Source organism: Ambystoma mexicanum, chromosome 10, assembly GCF_040938575.1.
Source record: "Ambystoma mexicanum isolate Mex_15411 chromosome 10, UKY_AmexF1_1, whole genome shotgun sequence".
In the NCBI taxonomy this organism is placed as follows: Eukaryota; Metazoa; Chordata; class Amphibia; order Caudata; family Ambystomatidae; genus Ambystoma; species Ambystoma mexicanum.
In genome coordinates, this window is record NC_090932.1 from 994,602,615 (window position 1) to 994,629,467 (window position 26,853).

The window sequence follows — 26,853 nt, forward strand, 5'->3', positions numbered from 1 at the left end:
GTGTTTCTGCGGGCATATGATGCACAGAGACTTACACAACGCAGATGCTGTGAGGCTGGGACATTTAGGTGGGGGCAAAGTTGTACCATGGGTTGTTGCTTGCAGCCTCGTGCATGTAACTGGAAAAGCAAAGCTTCAAGTCCCTGCAGAGACTTTGGGCATCATTACGAATGTGGCGGTACAGTGACAACGGCACCGGTAGTGCTACCGGCACCGTTGTTACCGTACCGCCACATTATGAGTTCTGCTAGTGGGTGCCGCTCTGCACGCCTGGTCAGACCAGGTGTGCAGAGCGCCACCCGCAAGCAGAACTCATGATTGCACCGGCACCGTTGTCAATGGTATCGGTGCAACCATGCTCCCCACCCACATTCTGCCCAACGGGTCAGAATGGGGTATCGGGTGCCCGCCCACACCGGCACCCGCGAATGGGCAATTACCGGCGCATTCAACTCGTAATGGGCTGGTAATGGCCCATTTGCCGGTGCTGGTAGCGAGTTCGGCGGTAGCCGTACCCGTAGGGGCACGGCTACCGCCAAATTCGTAATGAGGCTCATTGTCTAAAAAACTAAAATTCATTTAGTTACTCCTGAGGATGGTAGGGGGAATGCCTGGGCATCCATATAGTTGCTCTGATTACTTACTGGTTATCTTTATTAATCCTAGTCCCACTCGTCCTCGTCACAGTACTTACTTCATGAGGCTCCCACCTCTGACACAGGGCCTTCTTTTATTTATTTTAGTCCCTAGAACTCCTCCCTCATAACAGCGTCACTTAGTTTTCATAACCACGCCGGAGCATGGGACCTTGTACTGTGATGAGGAAGAGTAGGACTAGGAGTAATGAAGATTACCAGTAAGTAATTAGAGCATGACCTCCACGCCTACGCTTCCTCATCCCAGTACTTACTTCATGAGGCATACCATAGCAGTAACAGGAAAAAGGTCCCAATGAGACAAGAAGCCAAAACAGTGCAGAAACACACCTTTAATGACTCCAAAATCACATCCCCACTGACAGAACCCCAACCCCGAAGGAACCCTCCCCCGAGTGGCAGACATTCAACCGATAGTGGTTGATGAAAGTGCTCTGATCAGCCCAGGTGGAAGCCCTACAAATCTCCTGCAGAGAAACCCCCAGTGCATTTGCCCAAGAAGCCGCCAAACCCCTGGTGGACATGTCCCTGAATCAACGGCTAATGGAGACCACCGAGGCCTTGCGACCTGCACCAGCAGAGTCAAACGTAACCAGGAAGCTATCAGATTTTGCGAAAGAGGGGAGTCCGTGCCAAATACTCCAACAACGCCCGCCGCACTTCAGTGACATGCCATTCCACCTCCTTTGGTGTTTGTGGATCTGAAAAAATGCCAAGAGAACCAGATCCTGAGAGGAGTAAAAAGGAGACACAACCTTAGGAAGGAACTTCGGATCACACCTCAGTACCACCGAATCCGGAAGCAACCTCAGAAAAGGGGGATGACACAATAGAGCCCCAATCTCCCCCAGCCTACGGGCAGAAGTGATAGCAATACAAAAGGCAGTCTTCAGCGTAAGATGTTTAATGTCAATCTCAGAAATGGGCTCAAAAGGAGGACCTTGAAGGAATCACAAGACAAGAGGGAGTTCCCAAGAGAGAAGCCCCTTATAATCACAGGGCCGGGAAGGAGAAAAACCCTGGAACAACTTCCCCACTAACACCTCCCCATCCAGGTGACCATCAGAGACACCCAAGAGGAATTTAATGGAAGCCCATTGAGGACGCAGAGTGGAGACTGCTAAACCCTTGCAAAAACCTTCCAGGAGGAATTTTAGGATAGCATGAAGACCAGCACCCAGGGAGGGATCCCAGACCGCTAACACCAGTCCCGGAAATGGCCCCAATGCCTGCCGTACACCTTCAGAGTGGAGGGTCTAAGAGCATTCATTATAGACTCGATTATGGGACCTGAGAACCCCTGAGATATCAACCTAGACTGTGCAATAGCCACACTGCCCATTGCATCCGGCAGAATTCCAAATGCAGATCCCCTTGAAGCGGACAAGGCCACTTCAGAACCAGCCAAGATTCCTGGGACCGAAGCTCCAACAGACAGGGGAACAAACCCCGGCAGGGCCAGAACGGAGCTAACAAAAACACAGTCACCCTGGACACTCAGATACGTTGAACCACCCGAGGCAGAAGGGGAATAGGTGGAAAGGCATAAAGGAGACCCCAAGGCCACTGCACCAAGAGAGCGTGCACCCCACAAACCATCTCGGCCTGAAACCAAGAGCAGAAGAGGGGAACCTTTGCTGAGGCCGGAGATGCAAACAGATCTCGAACAGGGTTCTCGTATCTGACAAAGATCTCCACAAAGACCTGTGCCAACAGCACCAGTTCCGCAGAAGAGGGAAACCAGCGGCTGAGAAGATCCACTCGAACATTGTCCACCTCCCTGATATGTGATGCCACCAGGGACACCAGATGCGATTCCGCTCAAGCGCCTATCTGAGCTGTCAGAGCATTTAAGGAATGGCCAAAACCATCTTGGCGGTTGACATATGCCAAGGTCGTTATATTGTTTGTCCGTACCAAAACCGCCCGGCCTTCCGGTAACCTCTTGAAGTACACCAGAGCTCGGAGAATGGCACACAACTCTCCCCAATTGGATGATCGACGGCTCTCCTCCGGATCCCACAACCCTTGAGCTGAGAGGACCCTCGATGTAGCCCACCAACCCCTTCCGCTGGCGTCAGTAGTAAGAGTGGTCACAGGAGGAAGAACCAGAGACACCCCAGCCCGTAGATTCGGAGCCCTGAGCCACCACAGCAGGGAGTCCCACAGCTCTGTGGACACCGGAATCAAAGCCTCAAAAGCTTGAGATTTCGGGAACCAGTGGGAGAAAAGATAAGACACCAGAGGATGTAAATGAAGACGGGCCCAAGGAACCAGAAACACTCTAGACACCATGTGCCCCTACAACTTTAGCAACAGACGAGCATCCTGAGAACCCTGCCCAGAACAGCCAGCAATCGACAGACCCTCTCTAGGGACAGGAACACCCTCCCCATCCTGGTGCAAATCTGTGCCCCGATGAAAACTAGATCCTGAGCACGCTCCAGCTGAGACTTCTGCCAGTTCACCAGGAAACCCCAGTCCTGCAATGCCTGGCAGACCAATCGGAGATGAGCCATGACAGTCTGCCGGCAGGACACTTTGATCAACAAATCGTCCAGGTGGGGAAAAATCTGAATGCCCCGCAGATGCAAGTGCGCCACCAGGGGAGCCACCAGTTTGGTGAACACTCCAAGTGTAAAGGTAAGGCACTGGTTTGAGCGATACTGGGTCAAGCATGACAGTGATGGACAGGACTCTGCTCAAGCCAGAGGACTATGTAGGTGCTCCTCTGAGAAACACCAGGTTAGGTGGTGGGCCTCCCAAATTATCGCCTGTAACCTTAGTCACACTCATGATTGGAGACAAGACAGCAAAGCTTCCTGTCCTGGTTCAGGACAATGTCCCTGCTAACATTTTGTTAGGTAATTATCTAGTAGAGTTGGGGTTGATCTCGGATGGTCTACCCATGACTGTTGCTGCGGTCACTAGGTCACAGGTGACACCCGGCCTGACTGTGGTTCAGGTACCCGAGCCAAAGGCGAGGCCTAAGGCAAGAAGACGGAAGAACAAGAAGGCCACCTCTGTGAAGGGGGCTCCTTCTCTTCCTGCTGTTCCTACAGCAACCATTGGGACCCATGCTCTGGACGGGCTGGGTCCAGTGGAAAACCCAAACTCAACTCCTGAGGGAGAAGAGGCAGAAGACCCTCCTGCGGGAGAGGTTCTGAACCCGGAGGACCACCCTGACCTTCAATGCCTGCTGGCTGAAGGGGGACCCTCCCGGGCGGACTTCTGTAAGGGACAGAGTAAGTGTCACTCTCTCTCAAGGGCCTGAGGAAACAGGCCCTGTCCGAGGCACAGGGAGAAGTGCCTAGGACATTCCAGATCTATTGGGAGGGTGAGCTCCTTGTTAGTGAGCCCACTAAGCCTGAACCTGGTGCCCTCAAGAGATTGGTGGTGCCCCATGTTTACAGGCCCTTCCTGCTGCAGTTGGCGCATGAGGTGCCCCTAGCTGGTCATCTTGGTATCAAGAAGACTAAGCAGAGGCTTTCTGACCATTTCTACTGGCCCCGGATGGGAGTGGAAGTGGAGTCCCATTGCAGGACCTGCCCAACTTGTCAGTTATCTGGCAAGACCGGACGCAGCGTCATTTCCCCACTGCAACCATTGCCAGTGGTTGGCACACCATTTGAGAGGGCTGGCATTGACATTGTCAGTCCCCTTGACCCTCCCACTTCAGGTGGACATCGGTTCATCCTGGTCTTGGTTGATCATGCCACCAGGTACCCTGAGGCTATACCCCTTCGGACTGTTACTGTCAAGGTGGTTGCCAGGGCTCCCCTGGGCATTTTCACCCATGTTGGATTCCCCAAGGAGGTTGTCTCTGACAGAGGATCCAACTTCATGTCTAGTTACATGAAAACCATGTGGAAAGAGTGTGGGGTAACCTACAAGTTCTCCATCTCTTGACATCCCCAGACCAATGGTCTGGTTGAGAGGCTTAATAAAACTCTGAAGGGCATGCTAGGCGCTTTGAAAGAGCCCCTAAGGAGGAAATGGGATCTCCTCCTGCTATGCCTGCTGTTCGCTTACAGAGAGGTACCTCAAGAGGTTGTTGGTTTCAGACCCTTTGAGTTACTCTTTGGACATCCCGTGAGGGGGCCCCTTGCTTTGATCAAAGAAGGTTTGGAAGCCAGCCCTCCAGGTCCCGCCAAGCAAGTGGGGGACTATGTGTTAGGCCTCAGATGGAGGATGACACAGATGATCGGTCAGGCGACAGCAAACCTCAAGGCAATCCAGGAACTGAATAAATACTGGCATGACCTTACAGCGTTGCAAGTGAATTGCACTCCGGGACAGGAAATCCTTGTGATGGCGCCTACCAAGCTTAGAGCTTTGGCAGACAATTGGACTGGACCCTTTATAATAATCTCCAAGATGGGCAAAATCAATTATCTGGTTGACATGGAAGTCCCAGGGGTAGCCCCTCAGGTATTCCATGTTAACAGGCTCAAGCCTTTCCACAGGCGAGCAGAAGTCTCATGTCTCTTGCAAGCTTCAGAGCAAGAAGAGGAAGAGAGTGAGCCCCTTCCTGATTTGCTGCATAGCAACCCTCAGGGTGGCTCAGTGGAGGGAGTACATCTCTCTCCTGATCTGACGACAGAGCAGCAGAAAGCCTGCCGGGCTTTGCTCCAGCAATATGCCTCTCTGTTTTCACTGCCACCAGGCCTCACACTGTGGTGTAGGCACAAAATTGACACTGGTGACAGTGTACCTGTCAAAAGCAGGTGCTACCATATGTCAGATACAGTTAAGAACCACATCGAGCCTGAGGTCGCCAAGATGTTGGATCTGGGTTTTATTGAACCCTCAACCAGCTCCTGGTCCAGTCCTGTGATCTTTGTTCCCCAAAGCAAGTTCCCAGGCCAGTACCAAGGATTGGAGGTTCTGTGTGGACTACCGAGGAGTCATTGCCGTCACCAAAACTGGCGCACACCCGTTGCCCAGGGCTGATGAGCTTGTGGACACCATAGGGTCTGCAAATTTGTGAGCACCTTTGACCTTATCTTTTACCCCCCCTCCATTCTTTACACTGATAGCAAAGGGGCACAATCAGAACCTCTGTCATCAGCCTTTTTCAATTTTCTGAAATAATTCAGCACTGTTTCAGCCATGTAGGAACCGTAGTCATTCGCCCTAAGGGCCAGATGTGCCCCTGCATGAACCTTCTTAAGGCTAGAATCAACCTGGCGGTCCACTGCATCCCGGACAGCCGCATACTGGCCGACATAGAGGAGCGACCCACCAGGCTGGCGAGGATATCATCAACTTCAACTGGATCAGACAGCAAAGGCTCGCCCCCTTTTAATGTGTAAAGTTTGGAGATGAAGCGGGGCATTGCAATCTTCTCAGGGTCATGCCATTCCTGAAGGATTTGATCTCGGATATCAGAAACCAATGGCAACCCCATCCTAGTGGTATGCCTATACTGGAGAATAGACGGGTCGGCCCCTTCCACCGGTACCAGGGGCTGCGAAAAAAACCCATGCAATCCCCAACTTGAGCAAGCACCTCCTCCACCCCCTCTCTGTCCAGATACTTCCCTTCTGCATCAGCCGATGAGGAACATGAAGAGGCCAAGGACTCAGTGCCAGAGGCAGAGGACGACAAGGGAGACAGACGCCTGCGCTTGCGTCCATGTGCATGGGCGCGACTCCCTCCATGAAGCTTAAGTAGCTTCTTTAACTCCTTTCTGGTTAGGGAAATACGCTTAGACTTCTTCTTTCTCTTTTTGTATAACTCAGGTGAAGAGGAAGATGAAGAAGAAGACAGGACCAGGTGCCTGCTCTTTGCAGAATGTTTACCCATGTCAAGTATTTCCAAAAACAGTGACCAAAGGATGCCTGCTTCACCACTACAGTCCACATTACACTGAACCAAGGCTACACATACAACCAATTGCCAACTTGCCACTCCCACATTCAAATAGAGGCCAGAAAGAGCAACAACCAATAGGAATAAACAAAAATTAATTCCTATGGAAACACCACTCTCAGCACCGGAGGCAGAGCTCACCTGCCTCCGGAGTAACATGGAGAGAGATGAAACAAAGGGAGCCGACAAGCCGCGCACAGCCATCCCTGAAAGCACGCCATACCGGCAGGAGAAACATGCCCCCAAACTCCATACCTCAATCCAGGTCTGTTTCTCCCGAGGACAAATGGCTGCGATGCCCTGTGCTGGCCATAGCCCCACAGAAACTAGGCAAGGCAACCCTACTCAACCGGGCCCCGAGCCCCGCAGAGAACCCGGGAGTATTGCAGCACATGAGGGAGTCAAAGGCCCCGCCACACAGCTCCACCAGGGGGCCAGCAATTGTCATTCCCCAGCGCCCCTAGCCGGGTAAAAACAGCACAACCTGCTGCAGGCAGGAAAAATTAAACCTAAGTGGTGTTTTTATGGGGAGGAGTTATAGGGATTAAAAGAAATAAAAGAAGGTCCTGTGTCGGAGGCGGGGGCCTCATGAGGTAAGAACTGGGACAAGGAAGAGTGGATGTGGAGGTAATGAGGGCCATTTAATCATATGCTACTCCTTAATATATGCGCTTTAAATGCAAGCATTATACAAGTATCCTGTTAGGTCTACAAGTATGCATGCATACGATCCAGGGTCATGACAGATTGGGACTCGTCATATATGGCAGTTGATAACCTGTGACCTGTTTCAGGAATTTGCAGGACTTTCGGGGATCCGTTATCTGGCCAAAGTTCCATCTCTGGATAAGGGAAAGCAAAAGCACATGTCTGGGCCATCGTGAGACAGTCATCAACGGTTCCGAGCGCTTAGAGACGTCCGTGATACAAAAAGGTCTCTGTTTCTTTTCTTCCTTTTTTTAAAAATTTAATTTGCATTTAAGCACATGCGTGTTTAGTGGCACCAGGCCCAGCAATGCGTGTGCAGCAGGTAAGAGCTATGATCTGTAGCATGTCTGGTAAGAAGTTTGCACTGGATGTGCCTGCAAGGTAGATCCAATTGCCAAAAATACCCCACAGTGGTATGTAGTGCTATAAGTGTGTACTCAGTTTTATCATCCTGCGATACTGAGGCATCAACACGTTACACAATTCACTGAATATAGTGCACGAGTCGAACTATTTGTTAAGCTTGGTGGGTGTCACCCATATACATATGTTTGCCTAGAGGAACAGGATGGGAGCTGAACTCCTGTCTTCAGGGTTCGGAACTCGGTGTTGCTCCGAGAAGGTTTAGCAGCTGTTAAGCGTGTGCACGAATCCATCGACAGCTAAACCGACACGTTACCTTTGACCCACCTATCACTTGTCATTGTACCTTTGCCGTATTATATGCCTGTCGTGGTCTGCTGTCTGAAGCATAGCTAGATTGCTTTTTGTAATGTGTTTACAAAGGCTTGCTCTCATGGAAGGCCAGCACGCTAGTACTCGCCTATAGGGCAATACCTGAACCGAAATGCAAAATGCTAGCGTGGGCTAGTTTTTTTGGGTCAATTTAATATGTTACTTCACCATGCGGCTACTAATTATGACCAGTGTTACTGAATTAATATTATTTAAAATGCACAATTTGCATCACATTTTTATAAAAAAAACGCCCTCTTGGGTACTACTCAGTCTAAAGAATTAATTGCCAATCGCAACTATGTTCACTTTTTCATTGGTGCCTGGGACAATTTCACGCCCTAGTCTGACCTTGAAGGCCAGCCAGCCATATCAGCGTGTGTTTTGTCAGTTTCAAGAAAGCACCTGCCTCGTTTGTTCAGATCAAAGGCTGCATAAGATTAGCCGCTTTCAGAAACACAGTCATATAGATTAGTATGCAGGATTGGCAATCAGCAGTGGTGTACCCAGTCATAGGGCAACGTTCCCTTCAAACGAAGGGAGGCATGTTTATTTATTTGGAGCGTTATCTTTTTCGTGCTCTCGTGACCATGCTGAGGTTTGAGCTTTTGATATAGTCTTCATTGCACTGTAAATAACAGATATTTCTATCATGTAGCCAAAGTGTACTCCTTTTATCGAAAGCGTAAGGATGAAGGGCAGAAAGGACACTGACAAAATTGTGTACCACTCGAACATCGTAACTATGTTTGTGTTTACAAAAATCGCATAGCCGCATATATAAACATATACAAATGCTTTATTTTCTGGCGCTCAACAGTAACTTGCATGCAAACTATATGAGGTTAAACATTATAACCCTCTAATGCAGGCAAAAAAACCTACCTGCATTCTTTTCCCAAATACTTCAATCATAATTTTGTTTCATACAAATATAATGAAACCGAGCTCTCAGATCTTGTGTAAGTCCTGTCATTGTTAGCACATGTCATTGTGCACCCATCCAAAGGAATATATTTATATAATACAAGTACGCGCACAATGATGTGAGTTTAAAAGCAAAGGCTAGTTGATTATTGCTTTCTGAATGCCTGGCATGGGACAAGTTCAAGTCCTAATCAATGTTTTGTGCTGCTTTAACTATTAAACACACCACATAATAGCCTGTGTGATTAAGTCACATACTTGTAGTCATTTTTAGTTTTGCCTATTAGGCAGCGCTAAAGCAGAAACTATTGCACTGGAGCAAAGATAATAGAGAGACGGCATTTCAGAAGAAACAGCTTGTGAGGGTTCCTCCTATTTGAAATGTTGCAGTTTGTACCCACCTATTTAGCCCAGGGCCATGCTAATCCCGATGGTCATTCCCAAATATTACCAGATGTGCACATCCAAAATGTATCTCCCAAAATCTCTTTGTACTAGCTCTATCAAGCATTAACATGAAACTTTGACCTAAGCATTATTTTTAAGCAGTGTTCTGGAAGTTAATGACTTAAATATGATCCTGGTGTAATAAAATCTCTTATCCAAATGTGCCTTCAGCCAATTTATTTATTCCTGTTGCTTGCACTGAAGTCCAGTTTGAAATCTGCATTGGCGAAGCCCACAGTTTTGACTTGTGTATTGGTTTTTGATGAGCATTTTCCAGGCACTGCTATCATATGCCTAGGTAATCACACCACTTTCCAGCTGTTGCCACCAAATGCCTACCCTATGCGTAAACAAAAGCCAAAAACGTTGGCTTTGGCAGTGCTTGTTTAAAAAGAGCATGTCACCTTATTCTCAATGGTGTCCTATGCATTTACAGAGGGCTGAGCAGTAGCTCAAATGCTGCACTGGCCGGTGGGCTAGTAAACATTAATGTCAGGAGCACTCACCCAACACTAATGTTCTACATGTTCTCAGTGCATTTCACTGTGACAGCACTTGAAGGGCCTTTCACTGTAAAAGGTGATCCACAAATAAAATAACATTTCTATCATGTTTGAGGAATAGAAATGCAAGTGAGACCGCAGCTGTTCATACCGCTGCTACCACACTTAAAAAAACGTAAACAATGCATGGCAGGGTCAGGCAAGACCCTGTCATGCAATGTTCATCCATCTGTGCTTATTCCAAGGAGTCAGAGAGGGGTTGCCTTAGTAGTTTGCACATTTAAAAGTGCATTGCAAATGCACAAAGATGTAAAAAGTCCATCTGAATGCACCCCTATGGAATGCGCCCATTCAAATGTCCTTTTTAGGCTGCTCCTTTTCTTGGCACAAGTGGTAAAATGTGCTAGCACATTTCATTACTTGAGCCCAAAAAAGGTTTTTGAAAACATGGCCATTTTTCCTTTTTTTTTAAATGTAAGTTTTTGCAAAAACACTATTTTCGTCTGTGTGTGGGATGTATTAACCCACTCTGCTATACTATGCGGCCTCACTCTGCTATCTATGGTGCGAGAAACAGCAAAATGGTGGCAAAACTCTTTGTGCGTGCCAAAACCTTCAAAACCGCGTTTCAACACACAAAAAGATGGCTGCAAAACCTGCCACCCATGGTGCGTGTGTGGTAGAACAGAGCACATGATGCAGAAAAAGTGCCAGTGGACTCCATGATAAGTAAACATGTAGTACAGAGAGAGAAGCAGCACTTTGCAAATGAAACTTCAGAAATGTGCCTGTAAATGACATTTACTTTGCTGCTGAAATTCCAAAAATCCTGCACAAAACACTGTCCAACACTCAAAATCTTGCTTGGCACTAAAATTCATTTCATCTAAGGAAGCACTGTGAATTTACCAAGTCCTAAAATGTTAAAAGCAAAAAATCTCTCAGCAAAGCTGGATTGCCTGTGAATGACAGTTCCTGTCAAAAATCTGTGTGCAGCCACCCTGGGCTACCTGATTGACAGCTCCTGTCAAATGGGATCTCCTGATTAAAGTTTGAAGTTGCCTAAAACTAAAGATCTGCCACATTTGCAAATGCAAAAGGATTGTTTCTGAAAGGAACACAGATCTCAGCTGTTTTTGATCCCACAGGTTTAAATGTAAGAATGTAATTTATCCATGTCATCTGATGCCACAAGTTTGTTATAGGCTGGCTGGGCCTGCCAAAGTCAAAAAACAGGTTTTCACAAAAGGGGAGGGCATTCCTCTCAGCAGAAATTCACTGACACATGAAAATTGTGGGTTAGGACAGACTTTTGTCTGCAGCCAAGGACTGAACAAAGGCAGATCCTCCAGGCCAGGAAATGGATGTGTGAAAGGGTTGTAAACTTGGCCTGCAGAAGGAAATCCAAAAAAAGGTGGGGGCTACTCCTTGCTCCAGAGACAGACAAAGGGATGACCATTTTCTGCTAACAATATATAATGAACATTTCTTTAATTAATTATAACTTGCTTTCAGAAATGGTGAAAAATATGAAAAGGACAGATTTGTTAGGCTTTACATTTAAAGATGTAGCGGAATTCTGTAACATTCGGAACAGGAATGGCAATATATGATGTTTTATGTGAACTGTGTTTATGCTAGAATTGTTAAACATTGCACACACATTCCTAGGGTAAATATGCATATTTGTGGACATTTGGAAAAAAGTTGGAAAATGTATTGATGGCGAAATGGACAAAATGCTGCAAAAAGGTGAAACAAGGTCTCACAGCTGTGGGATTCGGAGGAACAGATACTCCATAATATCATAATATATGTAATCATTGTATGTGGTTTTCATAGAGGTAACACATGACCAGCCAGAAAATCACCTGGCCCATACCAATTCTGGTGACTGCCTCCGTAAATGGGGTGGGGGGGGTAGCCCAGAATCAGAACCAGGGGAGTCAAAAACTTCCCCAATATCCACCTGTCACCTTTTTCTCACAGGTTCCCGAGATCCCAAACAAAATCCTGCCAAAATTACCCCTCTGTCAGAATCAAAAGCAAAGAAATTAACCCACCAATTGGCCAAAAATGCGCATTATCTTTGCCCCCTTAAGGAAAAGGAGGGAAGATTTTATGACCTGGTCCAAATACAGGGGCAATGCACATTTTTGGCACTGGTGGACACTGGATCCCAAGGCAACCTTCTGTCAAAAAGGGCCTTTGATCAGCTGAATTCGGGAAGGGGGGAGAAATACCAAATCCCTCTCACCCCTCTTCCTGGACAACTTCAGAACTTCGATGGAAATTAAATTCCTGTCAAGGGGACTGCGGATTTAGACATTAAAATTGGGCGACACAAGGTGAAACACCCGGTCATAGTTGTGACTTCATTGGCACATCATGTTTACTAGGGAATGACATCCTGCAGAGATTGTGTCCCCTAATAGATTGTGTAAAAAAGGTCCTCTGGGCCCAGACAAACTGACCAATAAAATTAAAACATAGTGTCAACCATGTTAGTTTAAATGGCACGTGCCACATGGTTGAACAAAAAAGCTGACCAAATTGAATTCCATTTGCGAAACAATCAAATCCCAGACGTGACAGTAATTGCAGTAGGACAACAAACTGGTGATGGGAAGTCTTCTCTTTTTCTGCAAATCAACCTTCCTTCCATTCTTAAGTGGCATTGCACACTGGAAGGGAATACTCTGAAATTCTATACAAATTCACAATCATAAAATCCCACTTATATAGTCCAAAATGTTGAGAAACCAGCTCAAAGCTTGGCTGACATAAGGAAAATTGGAGAACAGTTGTTCATCCCAATTCAGTTAAATGAGGGGAAGGACTCTGTTCTTGCCTGAGTGTGCATGAACAGCGCTTCATCAGCAAAGCCATGTTCCGAAAGCTCCCAAAAGATCCATCCATTCCCACATTTAAATTGATAGACAAATGGGAAATGGACCTGGAAACACCTAATTCAAAACATCTCCTGCCTAGCAGGTGTATGCTCAAAATTTCCATAGGCAACAAGAGCATAGTCCATAATTGTTGGGTCGTGTGAGATGTCCCTGCTGCATTTTATTTAGGCAGTGACATTCTCAATCGCTTTGCCATTAGTTTGGACCTAATAAACTTCAAAGCCTGGTCCCGATTAGCGGGTAATCCCATGGACTTTGATGACCCAGAGAAAGCATTTCGGTCAGCCCAATTGCTGCCATATGAAGTTGAAATTCAGATTGGAGAGGAAGTCACCATCCCAGAATGGACCCGACAATTCTCACTCAAATTAAAAATTAAAAGAGGACAGCATTTGCAGAATCCTGACGCATATGTTCACCTCAATACCTCATTACCCATTTCCAACAGCAAGAGTTGGGGTTAAACCCAACACCACTAGTCAATACTGAACACGACACCATTCCAACAGTGGAAGATAACAGCGACCTTTGGAGTATCACTCTGGGCGCAGGCACCATTATTGGAATGGCAGTTGATGACTGACATTTTTCCATATATTTAGGTAACAAACTGGTAGGACCAATCCCCAATGGCTGTTTTGACAGTGATAGTGACAATGACACAACACCAGACAGGATCTTCACTCGGCATGGGGGGAATTTCCTGGTGTACTCTTCCTGCCCTTATGGTAAGGAAGAGGTGACCTGTGACTTCAGGAAGGATGAGGTGATCTTTCAAGTCCACCATGACTGCCTTCCCCACCTGAAGCCATCAGTCCAAGTCAGTACTTTAACCAGGGAATTCTCCACCTAGCTGGAAGAGGCGGCTGAGATAGCAAAACCAGAAGTCTTTCCAGGCTTCAGGCAGATGGCTGAAGAGAGAGTCAACCTAGCTAATACCTGTGAGAATCTGGAGCAGAAGCAAACATTGAAAAACGTTTTCTTAGATTTTCAAGATCTCTTCGCGGTGGACTCATATGACTGTGGTCGCACCGAAATCCACACAACGACAATTCCCACGGACCCTGGCATTACTCCAGTGTTTGTGAAGCAATATTGCTTGCCTCTCGCGTCAATGGTGTCTCTTCCAGAAATAATTAAGTACCTTGAGTCGCGTGGGATAATTCGTCCAGTCCACAGCACATTCAATAATCTGGTGTTGGGGATTTTGAAACCAATTGGCCAGTGGAGACTCTGTGCTGACCTAAGGGAGCTCAACAAATGGGTCCATACTTCCCGATGGCCTCTTCCCTACATTGACCAAGGGCTGGCCCAGACCCAGGGGTCAAAGGTATACATTGCCATTGACCTGACCAATGGGTACTGGACTGTACCTGTCAGTAGGGAGGACAAATACAAACTGGCCTTTGCCTTCCGGGGGAAGCAGTACACTTGGACCCGGACTCCCTTCGGATACATCAACTCTGGCAATGAATTCAATATTTTTTTGCATAAGGCCATGCCCGATTTGGGTGAAAGGGGTAACCTGGCCTATGTGGATGATGTTTTAATCAAAAGCTCAAATGTGGAGGAAAACATAGCGGAGATCTGTTATGTCCTGACACAGTTGAGGGTTGCAAGAGCAAAACTCTCTTTCCAAAAGGCACAGTGGTGCAGGACCCGTGTCAACTTCTTGGGGCATAAGATAACTCCTGAGGGCCTCTGTCCCCAGAAAAAGAAAGTAGAAACACTCCAGAAACTAAAAGACCCCACAAATCTGCATGAGCTAAGGAGCCTCCTTGGACTGACTAATTACAGCAGAAAGTTCATTGAGGATTATGCAGAGATCACAAAACCCCTGATCCATCTGTTTAAGGGGGGGTCAAGTGGGATCGGGGTCTGGAACAAGCCAAGGCAGTAAGACAACTCAAAAGAAGCCTCTCACAAGCACCTTGCCTAGCTTACCCTGTCAAAAACAAGGAGTTCTTCTTGGAGATAGGGTTCTCAAATACATGCTTGACAGCAGTATTATATCAAAAGCATGACAAGGTAAATAAAGTAATCTCCTATGCGAGTAAGACTTTATCCTCTGTGAAGGAAAAATTCTATGATTGTGAGAAGGCACTCCTGGCAACTGTGTGGGCATTGAAGAATTACCACCCGTTTATCCAGGGGGAACACATCATAATGGAGACTCCACACCAGCCTCTGCAATATCTTCAAAGGGACACAATCCGGGCCAGAAATGTGAGCAATTCCCAAATTACTTCCTGGATTCTGTCAATGCAAGGCTTTCCTGTGGAGGTCAGATATGGCTAAAACAAGAAGAGTCCCCTCGCGCAAGGTCTGGCTGACTTGCATGATTGTGCCAGAGAAAACTGTCTCGAGGACGAAAGTCTTAAACTGAAGGACAACAGGACAACATGGAGGCATACCGTAATTCCACACAAGGTCTATGAAGAAGACAACTGTGAGGGAATGCCCACTGTCTATGTGGATGGGTGCTCCTACCATGTTGACAACAACAGGGAAAAGGAACTTGTGGCCCGTGTGGGGAATGCATGGGTGAATGATGCCCCGGAACCCTCCGCTGGGTACAAAATCGGTCCCCGTAGTCGTCAAGTGGCAGAGCTGATGGCTGTGCATTAAGCCATCCCCACAGCTGTCCAACACAAACTCCACGAACTGGTCATAATCACTGATTCAGATTATATACGGAACGGGTTCGTGGAGCACCTGGTTAAATGGAAAACCAGAGGCATGCTAACAATAAACCACTAAAACATGGGAAACAAATACAAAATATTGATGATCTGGTCACCTCGAATGGGATGACCATCTACTGGAAAAAGGTTAAGGGTCATTCTAAAGTAGAGGGACCAGACAAAACTGGAAATTACCTAGTTGATCAGCTGGCCAAAACCTGAGCCATCCAAGGGGATCTACTTGAGATTGAGTCCCTGTTGAGGGAAATCCAGGTCACTGCTATCACTAGGTCCCAGACAAATGTACATAATGAACTCTCAACTGCCCAATCGAGTAAGGAGACCCCAGATGCAGATTTGAGTATGGCTCAAAAAGGGGATCCAATAATTGGTAAGTTGTATCAACACATTGAGGACCCTGGGAATGTTCCCCTGATGGATACCAATTGCATTGGGAAAGAGGACCTCATAGTGTTGATGAAATGTCCAAAAATGTTCTGCACCCAAGACGGTATGTAGGTGAAGAGATCTATATCAAGCCATGACCAGTGGGTGGTCCCTACCTCATTCCGAAGCCTGATGCTAAGTCACGCCCATGATGCGGCCACAGCCGGTCATCGGGGGTTTCATATGACATTAGAAATCATGCAAGAGGTTGCATACTGGCCACACATGGGTCAGGACCTCGACCAGTACTTGAAGGGGTGTCTTGTGTGTGCACAATTTCAGCCAACATTACTCACACACCATGCCCCCCGCCCAAATGTGGGGGATGACACTATTTTGGTCAGATTTGCAAGTCAATTTTATCGGGCCCGTGATTCGCTCCTCCAGGGGGAACAAGTACATCTTGACCATAACATGCTTGTTTACTAAATGGGAGGAGTGTCCCCCAGCCCAAATTGCAAAGCAGAAACAGCAGCTGCCCTGATGATCAATCACATCTTCTCGCGTTTTGGACTACCCCAAAGGATCGAGTCAGACCGAGGAAGTCACTTCACTAGCGAAGTGATGACAAAGATGTGGGAGATACTTGGGGTAAAAAGGAAACTACACATTGCCTACCAGCAGTCATCTAGTGGTGGAGTTGAGAGGTACAATATAACTATTGTGAGCATATTAAAAACATTTGTGGCAGATTCTGGGCCAAGTTGGGACATTTGATTACCCCTTGTCCTGATGGCAATCAGATCTACCCCTTCTTCTGCAACAAAAATGTCTCCCTTGGAGCTGATGACTGGACGAAGGATGGTGCTACCCCAGGATCTGCTCTACAGAACCCAAGAGCAGACCCTGGTAAATGCCTCCACAACTAATGAGTATGTTGAGAATCTAAGAAAACACCTTCAACATGCTTTTGCGTATACTCAGAGGAATCTAGAAAGATCTGTGGACAGTATGAAGACCCACTATGACCTTAAGACAAATAAAAAGGAATATAAAGTAGGAGACCGGGTCTACTTGTACAATTTCCAAAGGAACCAAGCCAAAGAGCGCACATTTTTTGCCTAGTTGGCAGAGACCTTTTGAAATTGTGGACAGAATCTCACCAGTCGCCTACAGAATCTGCATTCCCAATGGCAGTTTGAAAGAAGGGGAAGACAAGGGGGTCCACATAAACCAGCTAAAGAGTTGCCACACCAGACATACTTTGCGGCAGATGGAAGAGCGTACCGGAAACCCAGAGGGGGAAAATCCAGACACATATTAAATATTCATTGATTACACCTGAGAACATGAGTAATGATCACTGAATAATAGATGGGGAATATTGCCAATTTTTAGGGAATACAAGTGTCTTTCCCACTGGTGAGATCCCCCAAGATGTATGGGCACAGTAGTGGGAACATTTTCATAACCTTGTTATGTTCTGTTTTCTAGGATTGGCACTAAAATCCCAAGAACTACCAGGGACCATTCGGGGACCGGGAGGAAAAACCCAAGTAATCCGGAGTATCGTCCCATCCCAACCTGAACAGGCGAGGAGAGCGTGCCGTCTCAGTCACTGACGGGAGAAGCAACTGGATTTCTGCACATGGAAAGAAAAGAACATCCCAATCGCCCGACTCCCTCTCAACTGGAGGTCAAAATGAAGTCATGAGGGGGATTTGTGGGATGTATTAACCCACTCTCCTATACTATGCTGCCTCACTCTGCTATCTATGGTGTGAAAAACAGCAAAATGGTGGCAAAACCCTTTGTGCACGCCAAAACCTTCAAAACCACATTTCAACACAAATAAAGATGACTGCACAACCTGCCACCCATGGTGCATGTGTGGCGGAACAGAGCACACGATGCAGAAAAAGTGCCAGTGGACTCCATGATAAGTAAACATGGAGTACAGAGAGAGAAGCAGCACTTTGCAAATGAAACTCCAAAAATGTGCCTGTAAATGACATTTACTTTGCTGTTGAAACTCAAAAATGCCTGCACAAAACACTGTCCAACACTCAAAATCTTATTTGGTGCTAAAATTAATTTCATCTAAGGAAGCACTGTGAATTTACCAAGTCATACAATGTTAAAAGCAAAACATTCTCTCAGCAAAACTGGATTGCCTGTGAATAACAGTTCCTGTCAAAAATCTGTGTGCAGCCTCCCTGGGCTATCTGTGTGACAGCTCCTGTCAAATGAGCTCTCCTGATTAAAGTTTAAAGTTGCCTTAAACTAAAGATCTGCTGGATTAACAAATGCAAAATGATAGTTGCTGAAAGCAACACAGACATCAGCTGATTTTGACCTCACAGGTTTAAATTTAAGAATGTAATGTATCCATGTCATCTAATGTCACAAGTTTGTTTTAGGCTGGCTGGGCCTGCCAGAGTTGAAAAATAGGTTTTCACAAAAGGCGAGGGCATTTCTCTCAGCAGAAACTCACTGACACATGAGAATTGTGGGTTAGGACTGACTTTTGTCTGCAGCCAAGGACTGAACAAAGGCAGATCGTCCAGGCCAGGAAATGGACATGTGAAAGGGTTGTAAACGGCCTGCAGAAGGAAATCCAAAAAAAGGTGGGGGCTACTCCTTACTCCAGTGAAAGACTAAACGATGACCATTTGCTGCTAAGAATATATAATGGTGATTCAAATAGGTATCAACAGATAACCCCATAAACACTATTTCTACTATCAGGGGATATGTAGATATATAATAATAAACAAAGAGATAGAACACCAAACAGAAATGAAAAATTGTAGATATCAAACTGGGAAACACAAAAGCTTTTCTTAAATGTTGTGCCGGTACCTTTATCTTGAAAAATAGATAAAGTACAACCTGATTATTCAAAAATACATAATTTAATTCAAACACAAGGAGGAACCCTAAAAACATACACAACAGTGAATCGTATTAAATACAATTGTATTACTCAATTTTCCTATATTTGTGTCCTGGTATTTGTTGAATGTGTGATGATTTTTTATGAAAATTGAGTAATAAATTATATATTTTTGAATAATCAGGTTGTACTTTATCTATTTGTTCAAGATAAAAGTACTGGTACAACATTTAAGAAAAGCTTTTGTGTTTCCCAGTTTGATATCTACAATTTCTCATTACTGTTTGGTGTTCTATCTCTTTGTTTATTATTATATAAGAATATATAATGAACATTTCTTTAATGACTTATAACTTGCTATCAGAAATGATGAAAAATTAAAAAAGGACAGATTTGTTAGTATAATTTTGGCTTTACATTTAGGGGCCGATTCATGGAACAAACATGTGCCGAAAATCCCAGCGCAAGCAGGTGCAAGGAGGCGCAAGCGTGAGAAAGCAAGTGCACGCACACATGTGCGATTCAAGGAAGGCGCTGCGCTACTTTCCCACTGGTTGTGCGCCAAATCCCTGCAGGGCGCACGCTGGCGCACACGTCTCCAAACAGCGTGCGCTAAGCGCACAGCGAAAGCACACATAGCGCAGCGCACACAACAAAAGTAGGTGGAATAGGGGGCGTGAAAAAGAAGGCATAATGGGGGAAGTACTGCTGGGAAGTACACGGAACGCCCACACGCATGTGAACCACACGTATTCATGGAATCGAATAGGGCAAACCCGCGCACGGGCAAAGACACGAACAGGCCTAAACACATCCGCCACACGAAGGCAGGCGGTAGCGTCCCTGTGCATTACAAAAGTGTGCAAAAATAAAAAGCATGCATATACTGAGTGCGGTACGTGTATACCTGGGGTTCGCGTGAAGTTTCACACATGATAGGCCCTGTGCGAGTGGGGTATTTGTATTTCGGGGGTGCGCGGGAAGTTTTACACATGATTGGCCTGGGTACGTGTATTTCAGGGGTGCGCGGGAAGTTTTACACGTGATTTCAGCAGGGTACGTGTATTTCAGGGGTGCGTGGGAAGTTTTACACGCAATTTCTGCAGAGTACATGTATTTCAGGGGTGCACGGGAAGTTTTACACGCAATTGGCCTGGGTACGTGTATTTCAGGGGTGTACGGGAAGTTTTACATGCGATTTCAGCAGGGTACGTGTATTTCAGGGGTAGGCGGGAAGATTTACATGCGATTTCAGCAGGGTACGTGTATTTCAGGGGTGCGCTGAAGTTTCACACGCAAAAGGGCCCTGTGCGAGTGGGGTACGTGTATTCCTGGGGTTCGTGGGAAGTTTTACACGTGAAAGGGCCCTATGCGAGTGGGGTATGTGTATTCCTGTGGTTCGTGGGAAGTATTACACGCGAAAGGGCAATGCCCATGCGTGATACGTTACAGACGCGCTTATGCGCTAAGAGCCTTTGGTCCAATGAAATTGCGTACGTGTGCTGATGCGCTTACGCGCTAAGGGCCTTTCCTCGAATTACACGCTGACGTGCAATTTTTTCACGTGCCAAATCACTCCGTATCAAGCTGGCCACGCGAAAACACACGGAAGACCACGCTCCTGCCCTGAAGGCCATTTTCCTGCCCACCAGAGCCCCGAGCACGCTCCCACCTGCCGCTGCCTGACTGCCTGCTGCCCACGTGCCCTGCTATTTTGTAAGTGCACATCAGCCATCTGCAGGGGTCCAGTTGCTGTGTCCACCCCTGCTAGAACAGAAGATTCCCGACTGGGATACCATCGCTCCACAGCCCAGCCCCAGGACCCAGTTGCCCACCCACGCCTGCCTCAGGGGTCGCCATGTTGGGGCAAACACCATCTGAGACCACAGGCTACCCCCAGCCAGAGGGGCAGAGGGCCACCAGCTTCAGTCAGAAGGAAGTTGGTGTCCTGGTGGAGCATGTCCTGGGGCATTATGATGCCTTCTTCGGAACATCACGTGCCATCAAGGAAGGACGGGATAGGATCTGGGACGACTTTGTGGTTGCCATCCACACGGAGGGGTTGGCAACCCGCAACATCAAGCAAGTCAAGAAGCGCTGGGAGGACTTAAGGTCCAGGACCCTCATAAAGGCCCGGCGCCTCGTGGAGGGGGGCCGGGGCAGCATGAGTACCATCCAGATGAGGGTCCTGGAATGCGTAGGCCCAGCACTCCATGCCCAGATCCTTCAGAGGCAGATCCGTCTGAAGTTGAGCGGTAAGTGGTCGAGCATTGCTATGTGGGACAGAGCATGTTGCAGGGTGCTGGTTGTCTGATACTTGCCTGTATGTGTGACATAGGCCATGTATGTATGTGTGTGTGCAGGGACATCATGGCATGCATGTGAGACCAGTAATGTGTGAACCACATGGTAGGTGCATGTGTTACAATGCAACATGCGGAACAGCATGCGGAATGCACACATTAATGCATGCCTGTCTCTATTATTGGACATGGATGGGGTGTGAGAGATGGGTGCTGCGGTCATGGACATGTATGGTGACCATGTCTGTGTGTCTGACTTGCGTGTCTGTGACTTGTAAATGCCATGGATGCATGACACATGTCTGTGACAATGTTCAGATTCACTGATGCAGCCTACTCATCCTTGTATCCACTGTGTCTGGGGTGTACGAGGCCAGATGGATGAAACTATGGTGAAGTGTGTGCATGTGATAGGCATGACCCATGATGCATGCAAGTGGTGCAGTCCAGGGGCATGGGCAGGAGGCAGCATATGTCGCCGTGGAGGGGCCTGTGCATGTCAATGTCCCTGACACTGTGACTGCACCACCATGCACCAGCAGGGATGCCCCATCCCAGGCCCGTCCGCATGTAGGGGGGATGTCCATGTCATCTGATACTCCTCTACCTGCGGACGAGGGGACCCCTGGCCATATGGAGAAGGTCCTGATTGGTGTTACGTTGCGCACGCGTGACATTCGTGATGACGTGCGTGCTTCCCGGGGGGAGCACGCACGTCATCACGAAGAGCAGCGTGCCAACGTGGCCCAGTTGGGAGTTTCCATGGTCGGGGGTTTTGTACATGTGTCGGCCACTCTGGCGGCCCTCTCCTCCTCTGTGGAGACTATGTGCCAGTTGTTCTCCATGTCGTCTTCCGGCCCAGATGCCACCAGGGCCCCCTGTGGACCTGCCCTGACCAATGCAGCCAGCTCAGTGGGGATCCCATCCCTCCCACAGTCGGGAGTCGGCGGTCCAGCAGGGGTGGACACCACAGCAACTGGACCCCAGCAGATGGAGGATGTGCCCGCATCATCGGGCAGGGCATGTGCACGACGGCGTCAGTGGATTCCATCAGCCTGGACGCCGTCATGCTGGCAGAGGCAGTTGCGTCAGAGGCAGCAGCAGGCTCAACGTGGAAGGCATCATGGCTCGGGGCCATCTACATCAGAGGGGCAGGCATCGGCCGGAGGGCAGGAGGACCCTGGAATGGGAGTGTCTTCCGTGTGGCAGCGGTTGGGCCAGCAGACAGGTGCGGAGCGGCTGCGGGCGGAGGAGGCACGGCTCACAATGGTCAGGGCGGAGAACTCCATGCGCAGGGCGCTGAGGCGGGCTGAGTGCCTCGAGGGAATTCGCAGGGAGTTGGAGGTGGACATGGCGTTATCCCTGCGAGACCTCGGGGCCAGAGAACAGGCCCGCCTCCAAGACATTGAACAGGAGTTCGATGATGCTGTAGCCCATGACATCAACAAGTGAGCCCGCGGACTTGCCAGCCGCCATTGTATATAGTTCATTAGTGTTAAGTTTAATTTCTTTTTTCTTTCATTTGGGGTGCATGGACTATGCCCCACATTTTTGTATATAGTTAGTAATTAGGTAGGTTTCATTGTAAGTTTCATTTATGTCGTTGGGCTCATGCACCCTGGATTTGTTATTTGTACACAGTTTTACAGTGGATTTTTTTCCTTCATCTTTTCTTTTTCTTCACCATGAAGCAATGGATATTACGCTTTTCTTTCCCTTTGGATTTGTTTTGTTGGACGGTGACTTTGGACACATTTTCATTTGGATTAATTTGGATTCTCATTTTATTTATTTATCATTTTTTGGGACATGCTGCATTTTGATTATTATTGGCATTATTGTGTGTTTTGATTTCATTCCCTTCATTTTGACTTTAATACATTTTTGTTTCTTATTTCTATGTGTGGTCTTCTCTCATTGGTTTCATGCATGTCACAATGTGGGTTTTCTCAGTCATGTGTTGCCATTGTGTGGGTCTGACAGACTGGTACTCATGCGCATACTGCTTATTTATGATCTGTCATGTAATGGGGATTTCAATTTGGAGTGGATGTAAAGCTTAGTTGGGTGTTTGCACTGGGGTGGCATGGGGTGGGATTTGGGTGGCCATAAGAGCCAGGGATCTAGATTGTGATGACGTGTTGGCTGGGGGACATGTGTTGGGGCCTGCTGGCAGGTGCCTGTCAATGATGGGGGTGTGGGGGTGCTGGGGGACATTTATCGGGGCCTGCTGGCAGGTGCCTGTCAATGCTGGGGGGTGGGGGTGCAGGGGGACATGAGTGGGGGCCTGCTGGCAGGTGCCCCTCACTGCTGGGGGGTGGGGGTGCTGGGGGACATGCGTTGGGGCCTGCTGGCAGGTGCCTGTCAATGCTGGGGGGGTGGGGGTGCAGGGGGACATGACCAGGGGTGCAGGGTAGTCCTCTGTGGTGTGGGCTGCCTTCAGGGGCTGTGGAGGGGGTAGAGGGGACACCTGGGAGGACCCACACTGCCAATTCACGTGTAGGACTCCCCGCGCACCCCCGAAATATGCGTTCCCCGCTCTGACAGCAAAATCGCGTGTGAAACTTCCCGCGCACCCCTGAAATACACACACCCTGCTGAAATCGCGTGTGAAACTTCCCGCGCACCGCTGAAATACACGTACCCCACTCGCACAGGGCCTATCGTGTGTGAAACTTCCCGCGCACCCCCGAAATACACATACCCTGCTGAAATTGCGTGTGAAACTTCCCGCGCACTCCCGAAATACACGTACCCTGCTGAAATTGCGTGTGAAACTTCCCGCGCACCCCTGAAATACACGTACCCCACTCGCACAGGGCCTATCGCGTGTGAAACTTCCCGGGCACCCCCGAAATACACATACCCTGCTGAAATCGCGTGTGAAACTTCCCGCGCACCCCTGAAATACACATACCCCACTCGCACAGGGCCTATCGCGTGTGAAACTTCCCGCGCACCCCTGAAATACACATACCCTGCTGACATTGCATGTGAAACTTCCCGCGCACTCCCGAAATACACGTACCCTGCTGAAATTGCGTGTGAAACTTCCAGCGCACCCCTGAAATACATGTACCCCACTCGCACAGGGCCTATCGCGTGTGAAACTTCCCGTGCACCCCCAAAATACACATACCCCACTCGCACAGGGCCTATCGCGTGTGAAACTTCCCGCACACCCCCGAAATACACGTACCCTGCTGAAATTGCATGTGAAACTTCCCGCGCACCTCTGAAATACACATAGCCTGCTGAAATTGCGTGTGAAACTTCCCGCCACCCCTGAAATACACGTACCCAGGCCAATCACGTGTAAAACATCCCGCGCACCCCTGAAATACACGTACCCTGTTGAAATCGCATGTAAAACTTCCTGCGCACCCCTGAAATACACGTACCCTTCTGAAATCGCATGTAAAACTTCCCGCGCACCCCTGAAATATACATACCCAGGCCAATCGCATGTAAAACTTCCTGCGCACCCCTGAAATACACGTACCCTGCTGAAATCGCATGTAAAACTTCCCGCGCACCCCTGAAATACACGTACCCTGCTGAAATCGCGTGTAAAACTTCCCGCGCACCCGTGAAATACACGCACCCAGGCCAATTGCGTGTAAAACTTCCCGCGCACCCCCGAAATACACGTACCCCACTCGCACAGGGCCTATCGCGTATGAAACTTCACGCAAACCCCAGGAATACACGTACCCCACTCAGTATATGCATGCTTTTCATTTGTGCACACTTTTGTAATGTGCAGGGACGCTACCGCATGCCTTCATGTGGCGGACGTGTTTAGGCCTGTGCGTGTCTTTGCCCGTGCGCGGGTTTGCCCTATTCGATTCCATGAATACGTGTGGTTCGCGTGCGTGCGGGCATTCCGTGTACTTCCCAGCAGTACTTCCCCCGTTACGCATTCTTTTTCACGCGTTATTCCCCAATCCGCGTGTTACGCCCCCTGATCCACCTACTTTTGTTGTGTGCACTGCGATATGTGTGCTTTCGCTGTGCGCTTTGCGCACGCTGTTTGGAGATATGTGCGCCAGTGTGCGCCATGCACGGATTTGGCACACAACCAGTGGGAAAGTAGCACAGCGCCTTCCTTGAATCGCACGCGTGTGCGTGCGCTTGCTTTCTCATGCTTGTCCCTCCTGGCGCCTGCTTGCGTTGGGATTTTTGGCACACATTTGTTAAATGAATCGGCCCCTTAGTGGTTTTGCTCAGCCAATTTCAAAGCCATCTGACAGCTGAAAAGTCAAATCCGTTTTTCTCTTGTGTTTAAAGGGGGAAGTGGGAGTGACATTCTGTTTGATTTGTTTTATCCCTGAGTATCTGCTCTCTCCTCACATCTATTTTAATTATCATTGGAGGGTTGAGTGGTGTTGCAGGGGGAATCTCTAACCAAAGTTCTATCAGTTCCAAACCAACCTAAAAGTATTCTTTTCTGTGCTGCATTCTTTTGTGTTCATTACCTGATTCCCAGTGCATTAAAGATATTATTCAGTGTTCTATCACCCCATTGGTGATTGTTGTTACCTATTAAAATATATTGTGATTTAAATGTAAAATAAATCAAAAAATATTTACCTTTGCAAACTAGCCTGATTCCTGGTTCACTGTGACAGAGTGGGGGTGGGGGGGGGGGTTATCAGGAGAAGGATGTGATATGAGTGGTATATCGTTCAGAATATTGAACTTATAGATCAAAATAAATAAGGGTTTCATTTGCGCACTACATGCTGGGCGAGACTTGTGTGTGTGTGCCTGATTGACATTCCTTTACAGCTGTTTATGCCAAACGGCGGTTTTCGTGGGTGTTTTTACAAAAACAGCATTGTTTGCACTTGCTTAAAAATTGTAATTTTCGCAGCATGACGACCAATCGCAAATTGGCTATACGCTGGAGGGTTTGATTAAGAGTTTTAAATGTGTCCGTAAAACACATAGCGCCTAATTTTAATTTATAACATCTTTTGTGTCGCACAAATGCACTTTGTGCTGAAAAAGAGCACTCTGTGCCAAGCAAAACTAATTTTACAGATTCATAGAACAGACTTTGCATTGGTCCTTCGAACAAGGTGCAATGCTGGTGGCCCTTTGAGCAAGGCGCGAGGGAAGTGCCAGTGCAAAGAAGAAGGGAGCGGAATATGCAAACGTCCTCTTTAAAGTAGGCAAAGGAGGAAAAACATGAGTGTGGTGAGGGAAGCATTGTGCAAATGCACAACCATGTCCCATCAATTGCAAGCATACTCATATTCACATATTTAGTTATGCGTCCTTGCAAACTGAAAAGGAGCCACAATTTACTCACCCATTACCAGGTGCAAAGTAGAACTGTGCAATGCAAACCTAAGTGTAAAAAGCAATATGCAACCCCATTGAAATTTCACATTCTTGCCCGTCCAGCATTGCTAAAACTCTTATTACTTAATGGAAGGAGGAGAATGAGGAGGAGGCCTATATTCTTCCATAAACACACAACTATATTTGGGATGCCGGATGAGGAAGTGTATGGCACATATCACTTCCCCTCACATGCCAGCCTTGATTTGGTCAGGGAGTATGAGAATGTCTTGGTGTCCCCCACCACGTGCTTACAGCCTGTATCACCCCTGGTGAAAGTGCTATCTTCCTTTCAGTTCCTGCCCACTGGCTCTTTCCAATCGGCCACACCTATGGTCCGGGGGTATTTTACAGTCCACACAAACACACTCTTTCCACCAGGTCTTGCTCTGCATTATAGCATGCACCACAGCCAAATAGACATGACACACACACTGCTGGAATTCTATACAGTTGTCCCATGCACAAGGGA